The sequence below is a fragment of the Culex pipiens genome, chromosome 1 (assembly GCF_016801865.2).
Source record: "Culex pipiens pallens isolate TS chromosome 1, TS_CPP_V2, whole genome shotgun sequence".
NCBI classification, from domain to species: Eukaryota; Metazoa; Arthropoda; class Insecta; order Diptera; family Culicidae; genus Culex; species Culex pipiens.
This window is the reverse complement of record NC_068937.1, coordinates 132550350-132563360: the sequence shown is the minus strand read 5'-3', so window position 1 is coordinate 132563360 and position 13011 is coordinate 132550350. Positions and strand designations below refer to the sequence as shown.

Genomic DNA, 13011 nt, shown 5'->3' with positions numbered 1-13011 from the left:
TTCCGTAGAGAACTGCTCGACAGCTTTGTTCTTTTAAAAAAAATAAAATTTTGATCGAATGTGTTATCAAGTAGGTATGTCTTCAAATTTGTGTATTTAATATATATTCTTAAATTTCGGAAAAATCTTAAGAGGTTTGGTTGAATTTTGAGCCAAATCGGTTAAGGTTTAAGGGTCGCCTCTTATCGTTGAAGTTTGCATGGGAAAAATTGCAAAAATGTATGGGGAAAAGCAAAAAATTAAAAATTAAACTAAAAGCTTATGTGAAATTTTATGACAAACAACTTTGTCGAAGATCGCAAAACGATCTGAGTCAACGCTGACGAGTTGGATTTTTCTAGAGCGTCCAATTTCCCTTGGGTTGAAAAATCGCGGGAAACGGGAAATTTTCAACCATTTCGCGGGAAATTCCGGGAATTCCCGGGAAATTTAAAATTTAAACAAAATTGTATAGGACAGCGAGTTTATTGGTTTTAATTTCTTTTAAACTTGCTTTTGTAAAAAGTTTGAGAATGTGATTAAAATTAACGTTTTCAGACCAAAAAAAAATTATAAATTATGTCTTTTCATGACAGTTATTTTTTCTAGAACAATTTATACTTTTATCAGCTCTTAATCAAGTTTGAAAAGCTACTTTAGTTTTTCTTGAAAACCTAACATCATATGCATTTGTGCACCTTTAAAGAAGCTTTGTAAAAATATTTTGTTATTTCTTTTATTTTGTAACATGGTTTTCAGCTTAATAAATGACTTTTCAAAGCACAGAAAGATTATTTAAAATATTCGATGAATTAACATCACTCCACAATAACTCTTCCATTTTTTCATAATTATCTTTTCAACACCCATGGTAGCATATTTAATCATACCAATTAAATTTTCTTCCAATTTAATCATGGCTTTGGCGGGAAGGGGTAAAATATCTTATTTTTAATGAAATAACACCAACCATTCTTTTAAAAATAAAATAGTTAATTTTCATCAAGCAAGATCTATTTTATGTTTTGAATGCTTCACAAATTAATATTATCAGAAATAAACCTTGACATGATTTTTTTACCATCTGTTTCAATATTATTCGTTAATTGAATTGAAAAAAAAAACTTTGAAAAAACTATAAGATTTATTATATTTTTCTACACATTTTCAAAAATAATTTCAAATAACTTTAGAAAATTTATACTTTTGCTTAAATTTCGGAAATACTTATAAATTTCCCGGAAACGGGATTTTTTTAAGGGACGGAAATTTAGACGCTTTACATTTTCCCAGCAGCTTTGTTTAAAAAAAAAATCAAAAACGCTGCCATTTCCCGTTACTGAACTGTCAAACATCGTGATTTTTTTTTACAATTTAAATGATGCTGGTGCCATTTTATTGCAGAAAAAGTGCCTGAAAAAACATGGAAAAATTACACAGGCAAAATGTAATGATAGAAGGTAGTAGAATATGCCAAATTCTACCAAAAATAAACATAAACTTGACAAGATAAATGCAAATTAATATACTAAAAATGAAACAAGAAAACCATAAAACAAGAGAAGTAAAGTTTTTCGTAGAACAAAAACTGCTCAAAATGACCTCCTGAACACAAGAAAAATAAAAAAAAATCGAAAAAAAATTTGGGTTGTCGAGGGTTTAAATGACGTGTTTTTTGTAACTTTGCAGAGTTATTTTTTAGAGTGTAAAAATGTTCTACAAAGTTATAGAGTGAAGAAAAACAAAAATGTTGATATTTAAACAAAATGGGTTTGTATGTGTTCTTTACGAGTTTTCAGAATATAACAAAAAATACTTTTAAAAGTGATGATTGGCAATTTTTTTTAAATTTTTAGTCCCTTAAGCTCAGATCAGATAATTTCATAAAAAAATCATAAAAATATTTATTTTTTTAGAGAAAATGTAATCTGAACACATGTGACTTTTCAAAGAATTCCAGAAACCAGTGTTGCCAGACATTTCATCCTAATGGGATTACCTGTGCACGCACGCAACCAAGCTAAACCTGCAAGAAGTTATTAAAATTTCAAACCAGATTGGTTTTCAATTAAATTGCAATTTGCTCCAATCACTCCCAGAGATTGCGGGAAGAACGGAACGGCATTTTACAATAAAGCAAATCGATTATCACCCTCCCCTCCTTGTGGATGTGTGACCGAGCTGGGACTTACTAAAGCCGGAGTTAGTTCAAGTCATTTAGTTCCTCCGCAGACTCTGGTCGGTCTTTTGAATTTGATTTGATTAGTGTTTCTCTACGGGATATTACCAGCAATCATATAGTTCTGGGCAAGGAAATTGACCACAATTAATTTAATCCATTCAACCTTCTGGATTCTAATAAAAGCGTCATTTAGATCAAGCAGATTACGAAGCAAATTTATTCTTGAACACAAACGATGCGAAATGATAGCGAGCCCGCCTAAATCGACGCTAATTTGCCATCATTAGCATCCTGTTTCAAATTTATGATTTACAGACCGGCTTTCAAACTTGTTTAATATCATTACTGACTTTCCTGTTGCCATATATAAATGCACCGAGTAATATCTCCCCCGTACCAGTCTAAGTGGTTGCACCTTTTCCAAAAGGGTCTTACGAAGAAAACCAAAACTTTTCCCCATGCCTTCGCCATGTGGTTGTTACAATTTCCATCGGAATCGGAGTAATCATCTTACGAAAGTTACGGCCAGAACTTGCACTCGCGAGGTCTGCCGAAGTCGACGTCGACTTTCAAACAGAATGTTAGATTTACCTCCTTGAATGGTAGGCAACCGGCTTTATTTTGCCTATATTCGGGCTGATAAATTTCACAAATTTCATTGAATGCATTAAAATATTAAATTTCAAACAAATTTACAAAATCTTTCAAACTAGTTTTTAGAAGTTTTTCTCGTAAAACAAACATTGCATCACCCCTAAAACTCAATCTGTAGCACTAAAAGGACTTTTCCCCATCATCTTGCTGTGCCCTTTTTTTCCCAGAGTGCACCCAAAGCCAGCCAGAGTGGGTAAATAAATAAATTATTGAAAGAGTGCACCAAGTGAATCATATTCTTGCCGGGAACTCTCATGGTACACTTTTATGGTTTTTGCATTTTGCATAAATGTCGGAACCAGGCCAGACTCTAGCGTTTTCCCCTCACATGTACGAGTCCTGGAGGCGATTTGGACCAACTTTTGCAACGGACATAATGTGGAAGTGGGATGCACTCTGTGCTGTGGGTATTTTTGCATGTATGCATTACTTCACTTACACAGGCGTATAACTAAGTTTCTGGCCAGGATGGTTGAAGATGGCTGTTGGGGAAAAGTTGAACGCTGTGAGGTGCTTTGTGGAAGTTTGCATTATAGTCCTGTTTATTTTGGTATTTATTTGCAAAAGAAACCAGAAATATGTGTGGCAATGATGCCTCACTAAACAAAGGCTATAAAATAACTATAACTAATAACCCATCACGAAAAAACATCACCTTAAATTTTTCAACTACACTGAAAAAAAAATAAAAATACTAAATTCCTAAATTCTAGAAATTTTGACCTTATTAATAATCCAAAAAACCCGAATACTAAGTCAGGAAAAGAGGAAAAATTCCTAGAATAAAGGAACTTGGTACTATTTTTTTATTTGAGTGTAATTTTTTTTCGGAACTGACAACACCAATTTCGGGTTAACTAATTTAGTGGGGTTGTTAATCGATAGAATTATCGTCGATAATATTATCGTCTAACGTTATTTCAATAATGGCAAATTATGAAAATTTGAGTATTTTCGAAAATAAGTTATAAAAAAACTCTAATAAAAGTAAAAAAGCATACCAAATTTCGCATCGTTCGATACCCTTATTGCAAATTATAAAATTTGAGTATTTTCAAAAATACAGTATTTTGTGAAATATCCCTATTGATAATCATGTAAATTTGGGTACTTAAAAAAACTGTATTTTGTGAAAATTTGATTATTTCATTCAAAAATCTCTAAAACAGTGAAAATGCATGCCTAATTTAAATTGTTTGATACCCATGTTGCAAATTATGAAAATTTGAGTACTTTAAAAGAAATGCGGTACTTTGGGAAAATTTTAGTATTTATCCATAAAACTCAAATAAAAGTAAAAAAATCATAACAATGTATACCGATTTTGCAAATTATGGAATTTGAGTATTTTCAAAAAATACGTTTTTTATGAAAATTTGAGTATTTAAAAAAAACGATTTTTGTGCAAACCTCCTAAATACTAGAACAGTGAAAAGGCAAACCAATTTTCGCTTCGTTTGATATTCCTATTGAAAATTATGTAAATTTGGGTACAGTCATCCCACATATTCGGAACGGTTTCCAGATCGGCCAATGTTCAAAAAATCATAGCAAAACGATAATTGAACTTAATGATTCGCTTTTACCTTCATTTGAAAGCTTTTCTTGCGATCTTTCGAATGCTGTATCAAACATCTGCAAATTTTAACTTTTATATAAAGTTTTTGAATAATACTTTGACCCTTGAAATCCACAAATTCGGAACACTTTTTTCTTACGAATGTAAACAAACTTTGCATCTCTCCAGGAGTACATATTTATTACCAAATAATGACTTCTCACACTGAAACCAATGAAACTCAAGCTTAGTGATGTTTTATGCATGGTTTGATAACTTATTTTGTGAAAATATCAGTTGAATTCAGGTGTTCCACAATAGTGGGAGGCACAATAACATCCCACAATTATGAAACATGCCATTTGGAGGCAGTGTTTTGCTGCTCTGAACAAAATAGTCTTGGAATGAAGTTTTTTGTTCAAAAAGTACTACTTTTACTAGTGAAATAGCAAGATAATGTCCAAATAAAGGTTCTAAAAACAGTAGGGTCGACAAAAAAGCTACTTTTGGCATGCTATTGACAAATTATCATAAAAGTGTTCCGAATTTGTGGGTGTTCCGAATATGTGGGATGACTGTACTTCAGAAAAAAAACTGTATTTTGAGCAAAATTGGTAATTTCATTCAAAAATCTCTAACACTGTGAAAATGCATGCATAATTTCAAATCGTTTGATACCCATGTTGCAAATTATGAAAATTTGAGTACTTTAAAAAAATACGGTATTTTGTGAAAATTAAAGTATTTATCCATAAAACTCAAAAATAAAAGCAAAAAAGCATACCAATGTATACCGATGCTGCAAATTATAAAATTTGAGTATTTTCAAAAAAATACGGTATTTTGGGTAAACCTCCCAAAAAACTAGAACAGTGAAAATGCAAACCAATTTTCGCTTCGTTTGATACCCATATTGAAAATTATGTAAATTTAGGTACTTCAGAAAAAGCTGTATTTTGAGAAAATTTTGTGATTTCATTCAAAAATCTCTAAAACAGTGCAAATGCATGCATAATTTCAAATCGTTTAATACCCTTGTTGCAAATGATGGAAATTTGAGTACTTTTAAAGAAATACGGTATTTTGGGAAAAATTAAGTATTTATCCCTAAAACTCAAATAAAAGTAAAAAAGCAGACCAATGTATACCGATGTTGCAAATTATGAAATTTGAGTATTTTCAAAAAATACGTTTTTTTTTTTGTGAAAATGTAAGTATTTTCAAAAAAATACGATATTTTGGGTAAACCTCCTAAAATACTAAAACAGTGAAAAAGCAAACCAATTTTCGCTTCGTTTGATACCTATTTTGAAAATTATGTAAATTTGGGTACTTCAGAAAAAAAACTGTATTTTGAGAAAATTTGGTTATTTCATTCAAAAATCTCTAACACAGTGAAAATGCATGCATAATTTCAAATCGTTTGATACCTATGTTGCAAATTATGAAAATTTGAGTACTTTAAAAAAATACGACATTTTGTGAAAATTTAAAACTCAAAAAGTAAAAAAGCATGCCAATGTATACACCAATGATACAAATTATAAAATTCGAAAATTTTCGAAAAATACCTTTTTTTTGTGAAAATTTGAGTATTTTCCAAAAACATACGGTTTTTGTGTAAAACTCGCAAAAATACTGGAACAGTGAAAAAGCAAACCAAATTACGCTTCGTTTAATACCCATATCCATGTTGCAAATTATGAAAATATGTGCACTTAAAAAAATACGGTATTTTGTGAAAATTTAAGTATTTATCCATAAAACTCAAAAGCATATAGCATACCAATGTATACCGATGCTGCAAATTATGAAATTTGAGTATTTTCAAAAAAATACGTTTTTTGTGACAATTTTGGTATTTTCAATAAAATACGGTATTTTGGGTAAACCTCCCAAAAAACTAGAACAGTGAAAAAGCAAACCAATTTTCGCTTCGTTTGATACCCATATTGAAAATTATGTAAATTTGGGTACTTCAGAAAAAACAGTATTTTGAGAAAATTTTGGTCATTTCATTCAAAAATCTCTAAAACAGTGCAAATGCATGCATAATTTCAAATCGTTTTATACCCATGTTGCAAATTATGAAAATTTGAGTGCTTTGAAAAAATACGGTATTTTGTGAAAATTTAAGTATTAATCCCTAAAACTCAAATAAAAGTAAAAAAGCATACCAATGTATACCGATTAAATTATGAAATTTAAGTATTTTCAAAAATACGTTTTTTGTGAAAATTCAAGTATTTTAAAAAAATACGGTATTTTGGGTAAATCTCCTTGAAAACTAGAACAGTGAAAAAGCAACCCAATTTTCGCTTCGTTTGATACCCATATTGAAAATTATGTAAATTTGGGTAGTTCAGAAAAAACTGTATTTTGAGAAAATTTTGTTATTTCATTCAAAAATCTCTAAAACAGTGCAAATGCATGCATAATTTCAAATCGTTTGATATCCATGTTGCAAATCATGAAAATTTGAGTACTTTAAAAAAAATACGGTATTTTGTGAAAATTTAAGTATTTATCTATAAAACTCAAATAAAAGTAAAAAACCATACCAATGTATACCGATGTTGCAAATTATGAAATTTGAGTATTTTCAAAAAATTAAAAATACGGTTTTTGTGTAAACCAGAGAAAACTCCTAAAATACTGGAATAGTGAAAAAGCAAACCAAATTTCGCTTCGTTTGATAACCATATTGAAAATTATGTAAATTTTAGTACTTTAAAAAATACGGTAATCTATGATTTTTTTGTATTTATTTTTAGTTTTTTTGTGGGGTAAGTGTAACAAGCTATGGAAATGCTCGTTAAAAGATTATGAAAACGTGAAAAATCTGTCGGATCTTTTTTAAATTATCATCTTATTCCAGGTCTTGACTTAGACTTTGATAAAACATGTTTCTAAAAAATACTGTTTTGCACTGTAAAAAAAATATTTTCAAATTATTGATTCTCCGTACGTTCTACTCTACTAGTGGGCCAACATGTTGATTTGTTAACAATTGAACTGTTATCACTTAGACGCATCAAATTAGAATGTATTTGAAACTTTTCTTGCATTTTTAGATAAAATAATTATATTTGACTAAAAAGTTGGTCGTTTTAACGAAAAAAATAAATTACTTAGATGATTAATAGTTATTTTTAAAATATAAATACGTTTTGTATGGATTTTTTTCAAAAAAAAAATGTTTATCAGTTCGTTAATACTCTTATGTATTCGTTACCCAAAACAATATATATATTGATGCAACAATTCGTAATTTTGTCCAAACTTAAAAGCTTTATGGTACACCTCTGGAGTTTTTTTAAAAAAGGTCCAATAAACCAAATTTTCAGATTTTGCTTTTTGGGTGTTTTTTAATACCCCTGACTCAAGACGGTTTCAAAAACACCCAAAAAACAAAAAACTGGAAATTTGGTTTATTGGACCTTTTCAAAGAAAACTCCAAACTAGCCCCACCTGAACAAGATTTTAAAAAAGCGCTCAACAAAAGTAATCAAAAGATCCTATTATGGGCTTTCCAAATGTTATAAGAAAACAAAGGATTTGAAAAAAAAAACACCATTCAGTCTTGTATCTCGCGGCGTTTACGTCGTTATTACGGTTTTTTTTTCATAAAATTATTTTTATTGGGTCTTTTTCGGTACTGGGACCAGGTTAGGACCGAGTCGGCTGTTGTAAATACATTTTTCTTACAGCTGAGAGTAATTACAGAGGATCTTGTGTGTAAATGTTAGTGGGAGAGGAGATTTCACGGTTATGTTGTGATAAAATGAACTAATTGCATTGCTAGTAATTGTTCATATTGGAAATTTTAAAATAGGGTCCTAAAGCCATATGTAAATTTTTATGTACAACGATAAAAAAAAAATTATTGAAAACCGTTTCTGATCATTTTTTTTCATTCTAATGCAAAAAAATAAATTGAGAGGACTACATTTTTTCGATGCATCAACTATGATCCCCTTGGAACGAGCTGTCAAGTAGGACCTTTTCTGCCAAGAATTTTTCAAAATTGATTTAAAAATTCATTTTAAATCCTTTACTGTCGTACAAAGGGTCATTGTACTCAAAAAAATAAGCTTTACCGTTGTGAACAATGATATCACAAATCTAAGCTTCGTAACCTCGATAATTTTATCGTCAACATCCTTGAAACTCACCTTTCCAATTAGATTTTGGATTACATCATGAAATCTGGCAACACTGAGCAAATAATAGGGTATTTAAAGTGAACTTGGAATTTTTTTTTATCAAGGTTGAATATTGTAAATTTCAATGAAAAGGATTTTTGAACCAAATTTGATGAATGAAAAAAACTTTAAGAGTAAAAATTGATGCTCTGGCAACATTGTAACACAATAAAATAAGGCATCGAGATTTCAGTCTAGCTTTAATTCTATAAACTATGAAATTAAATAACTAATTGTCTTAATGACATGTTACTTAGGAAAAAAAAAATATAAAAGAAAGAAGTTTGATGTTTGACAATATCAACAACTTTTTCAACACAAACCTGCCAAAATAATTCGAAACCATTCCAAAACGCTGTCACTCAATGTCTCACTTTGGGCCCAACCGATCGTAAACCGGTAATTATCCAATATCCAGAACAAGTACCGACAAGTCATCGCATCGCCCACTCCGAGATAACTACCCTCGTAAGACGACCTTAAAACGTTTCGTCCATAAAAGATAAGAAAAGGTTAACTTTCGTCGTCGTCGTCGTCGTCCCCGCACAGCAACTTTGGGGTCGTTTGAAAAAGGACATCTTGGAGCGACGAGGAGACAGCAACTTAAATTTTGACTCCCCAAATGAGCCTAATTAAAAAGTTTATTCATTACAAAGCACACACCCAAACACTTACACCCTTCAACTTGGGTGGCAAACCGGTCATTTTCTGTGGGTCCGGTTTCCTTCGGAACATAACCGATAGCAGACATTGGGAGCCGGGGAATTATGATGTCCACCAGCGTAGATTACGATCCAGATCTCGGACGTAAATGGACCGAATCGGACCTCCGGGGTGGTTTTACGAGATGCCATCAATCAGGAAGTGGACACACCACCTGGCTCTCTCAACCAACCCCTTGGAGAGGAAAACGGACGCTCCAGTTGGCGCGATAGGACGCAATTAAAACAGCTGAATGGACTTGGTTTGCTGGCGTGAAGAGAGAGTTATTGGAAGGTTGTGCTGGTTTAGATGGGATCGGTTCGATACCAGAGGGCGACCGACAATTATGTGGCCGTGCCAAATGGACTGGACATCATCGGTAGCACCCGGGAGTCTACTCTTTTTTTTTTTCAGCCAGTTAAAAGCCAGATGGTTTATGGCCGGGGAAAGGTAATGATGATCTTTAATGATTCTAATTGGAATTATTTTTTGTAGTTTTTTAGTTTCTGAGTGCTTAAATTTAAATCTTTTACGTCATTTCTTTAAGAAACCTCTTCACATATCCAGATCCACATCCATCTCTGCCAAGAAAAACGCCAAAAACGACAAATTTGTTTACTCCGGAAAACACAACCCGGTTTATAAATCTTCCCCCAACCTGCAATGTTCACAGTCGTGGTTACGCGACAGATGTTCCCATCCCCATTACTTTTGTACTCCATTAGACAAGACATCCACCCACTGTGGAAGAGTGTAAAACTTGTGTCGTCAAACACCTTGCCGTGTTGGCGCGGAAAACATAGTTTCAGGCGCTCACCCCCTACGCCTACAAGTATGCAATTTCACCCTCCCCGTTACAAGTTGAAGCTCGAGATCTGTGCGTGGTCGTGTCGCGGGACGATTCCTCAACGGTTAACCCGTCGTCGTCGTCGACGGTGATGAATCAAAGAAATCACATGGCTTTTGGGAGGAACTGCAGGAAACCTTGGGGGAAAATCCGCCATTATTCACGTTTGTCGCCATCACTGCTCGCCCTCCTGGATGTGGGCAAAGCGTGAGTGAAATGACTACTGCCTTATAAACCGAAATTTATGGCCCCGGATGGTGGCGGCGGATGGGCTCGAGGTTTTCGGCAAAAGGGAGAACTCTTGGAGGTTTGAAAGCACATCACGGTGGAAGAGGGAGAATGATTTGCGGCCGGGGCCATCATCGCGTAGAGTCTCCTTCAACTACGGAGAAGATTCCAACCCACGCCGGATGGAAGTTGTTTTCTATTGTGATCCACGAAGCGATTATTTCTCTCGGTGCAAATCCGGCTTATCCTGGCGGGGCATTGTTTAGGGGGTGTATCATTCCGGTTCCACACGTCCTCACATAAAACCGTTAATTAATTGCCTTTAATTCTAAGTTATAGGACGCCAAATAAATCTCCCGAAAAGCCACCTCCCCTATTGGTTCACCTTGACTAACGATCTCATCACGATTCCAGGGGACCACGACAACAGATCGTAGCAGTCCAGTGGGAAAGGCCCATCGCCATGGTGATAATAGGATTATTTACTATGTCTATTAAAATCTATTTCGTGATACCGCCTGATGGATTTGGCCCAACACCCTATTTCATCATTAATGAAATCCATTCCCTTCAGGCCGGAACCTCCCCTTAACGACGTGTGAATTACCTTTTAACAGAGAGATGTCACCTATCCAAACCAAAACAAAAACCTTACCTTTTTAACACCTCTCTATCGGCAGACCGTGCAGCTGCTCCTCTCCCATGTGCGCGCCAAGTGATTAATCAAACTCACACAAACACCTTATTGCCAAGTTATCACAGCTTCCACCCCACATTCCCACCTCACAATGACCTTGATCCGACCCCACCCCACACCAGCACACCCGGTTTTATCACTATGGAAACGGAGGGTAAATACAGCGCGTCAAGCCGCTGATAACAAAAACAAGCAGCGCCGAACAGATGATTGTCAAAATCGGCTGAGAGAGTGAGTTAAGAGACAGGTTTTGAAACCGGCCACCAGAGGCGCTGCGTGATAATGCGTTATGTTATTGCGGGCAGTTGTGGAGAGAAATGTGCGTAACGGTGCAAACGACGCTTGCGCCTGGAATTATGCTGGGGTGGAGTTGCTTGCAAGTGGAGAGTGGGTTGCATGGAAGTTAATGATTAATGTATTTTTAAAGTGAAAATTGATTATTTTTCTCTGTTCATTATTTCATTGAATATCTAAGAAAGCCGTTTCAATCTTGTCGTGCTATCTTGACACACCCTGAAAATTACTGAAAGTGGGACAACTGGCCAAAGGGATTTCATATCAAAATGCGTTTGACACACGTGCTTGCCCGACACGGAACGGAATCGACGTAACACCTTATAAGGTGGCCCTCTTAAACCATGTGGTTTCGTCAACGGATCCACAGGCGTGTATCGTTCTTTTTGCGACAAGACTCCGCCTCCCGGGTCTCCTAAGTGTGAAGGTATGGGCACGGGGAGAGGGCACCGAATACCTATATTTACACTTAGAATTTTTTGCGTCCGCCCCGGGATTCGAACCGGCGACCTCTGGATTGTGAGTCCAGTGCGCGGTCCGATTGATCCACACAGGCAGACGTGCTTGCCCGACAACCGTAAACATTTGTAATTATAACTCTGAACTCCAGCAACCAACTTCAACCCAACTTCGGGACAATGCACATAATTGTCAACCAAACAAAACGTGTTTGTTATTGTTTACATGGCGTGCTCTTTTTTTGTTTATTCAAGGTTAAACATCAAAACGCAATTTTCTCGGAACGGCAAAAAGCGACAAACGACGAGATAGCACGACAGCATGACAGTGTTGAAATGATCAAAAATGGTTCTGATCAATCTGTCAAACTGTCAAAATTTTAAGACCAAGTCCGAATTTCAACACCCTTAACTCTGTGGGAATTAATATTTTGCACAGTTTGATCGGATTTGATTAGAGAAAGAAATAAACCCTTTTCTAGAGCTTGAGAATTTGGAAAAATTTAGACGTTAAAAACTTTGCTGAAACTTATATTGATACAAAATCTCGCAACCTTTCAAGAAAGCTAGAAGAATTGTGAAAAATTGCAAAACAAAAATAATACCGTAAACTGGGGTCAATCGGGACACATGGGGCGAATTGGGACAGCAGTTTTTACCATGTTGGAGCACAATATTTTGATTTTTCTAGTTGGTTTCGGTTAGAACAGACTCAGACCAACAAAATGTGTACATCCATTTCCAAATTTAAAAGCTTTAAATGCTCTAAAAACTGCTGTCCCTATTCAGACTGTAGTCCCGATTCACCCCAGATTACGGTAACTAAATTGTGAATTAATTCTGACGAAATAAGGTGTAGGTGATTATGTTTCACATGACCAATAAGGCTTTCTAGTCAGAAATTTACCAACACATTCAAAGTATGTTTACATGACAGCTGGACGTTTGTTTGCATCAGGTTTCCTATCTTTTTCTAGCAAAATTTTGTTGTCTAGCGACTTCTAGCTGGTTTATTTGACTGACTGCCCGATATGTCAGCCAACATACTTCGCAGGGCTGTGACAGCTACAGCTCGATCATTGTTTGCATCAGGACACTGTGACGAGGAGTTCGTCATTTTTGAGTTAAATTATATTTTTTTCACTTGGCCTAGAAAGCCTTATATGACAAAGAACTTCACAAAAAGCTATCCAGGTTTTTAAGCGAA

At 34.5% G+C, this 13011-nt stretch overlaps 2 protein-coding genes across 2 annotated transcripts in view; both read right to left on the bottom strand.

Moving 5' to 3' along the window:
* Positions 1-11193, bottom strand: part of LOC120432103 (sodium/hydrogen exchanger 9B2-like) — a 33675-nt gene extending 22482 nt beyond the window's left edge. Inside the window, exon 1 of the mRNA XM_039597251.2 lies at positions 11011-11193. The gene's annotated coding sequence lies outside the window, so the exon portion shown is untranslated. The remainder of the gene's footprint in view (positions 1-11010) is intronic.
* Positions 1-13011, bottom strand: part of LOC120432140 (uncharacterized) — a 500008-nt gene that overhangs the window by 47746 nt on the left and 439251 nt on the right. The gene's annotated exons all lie outside the window — the stretch shown is intronic.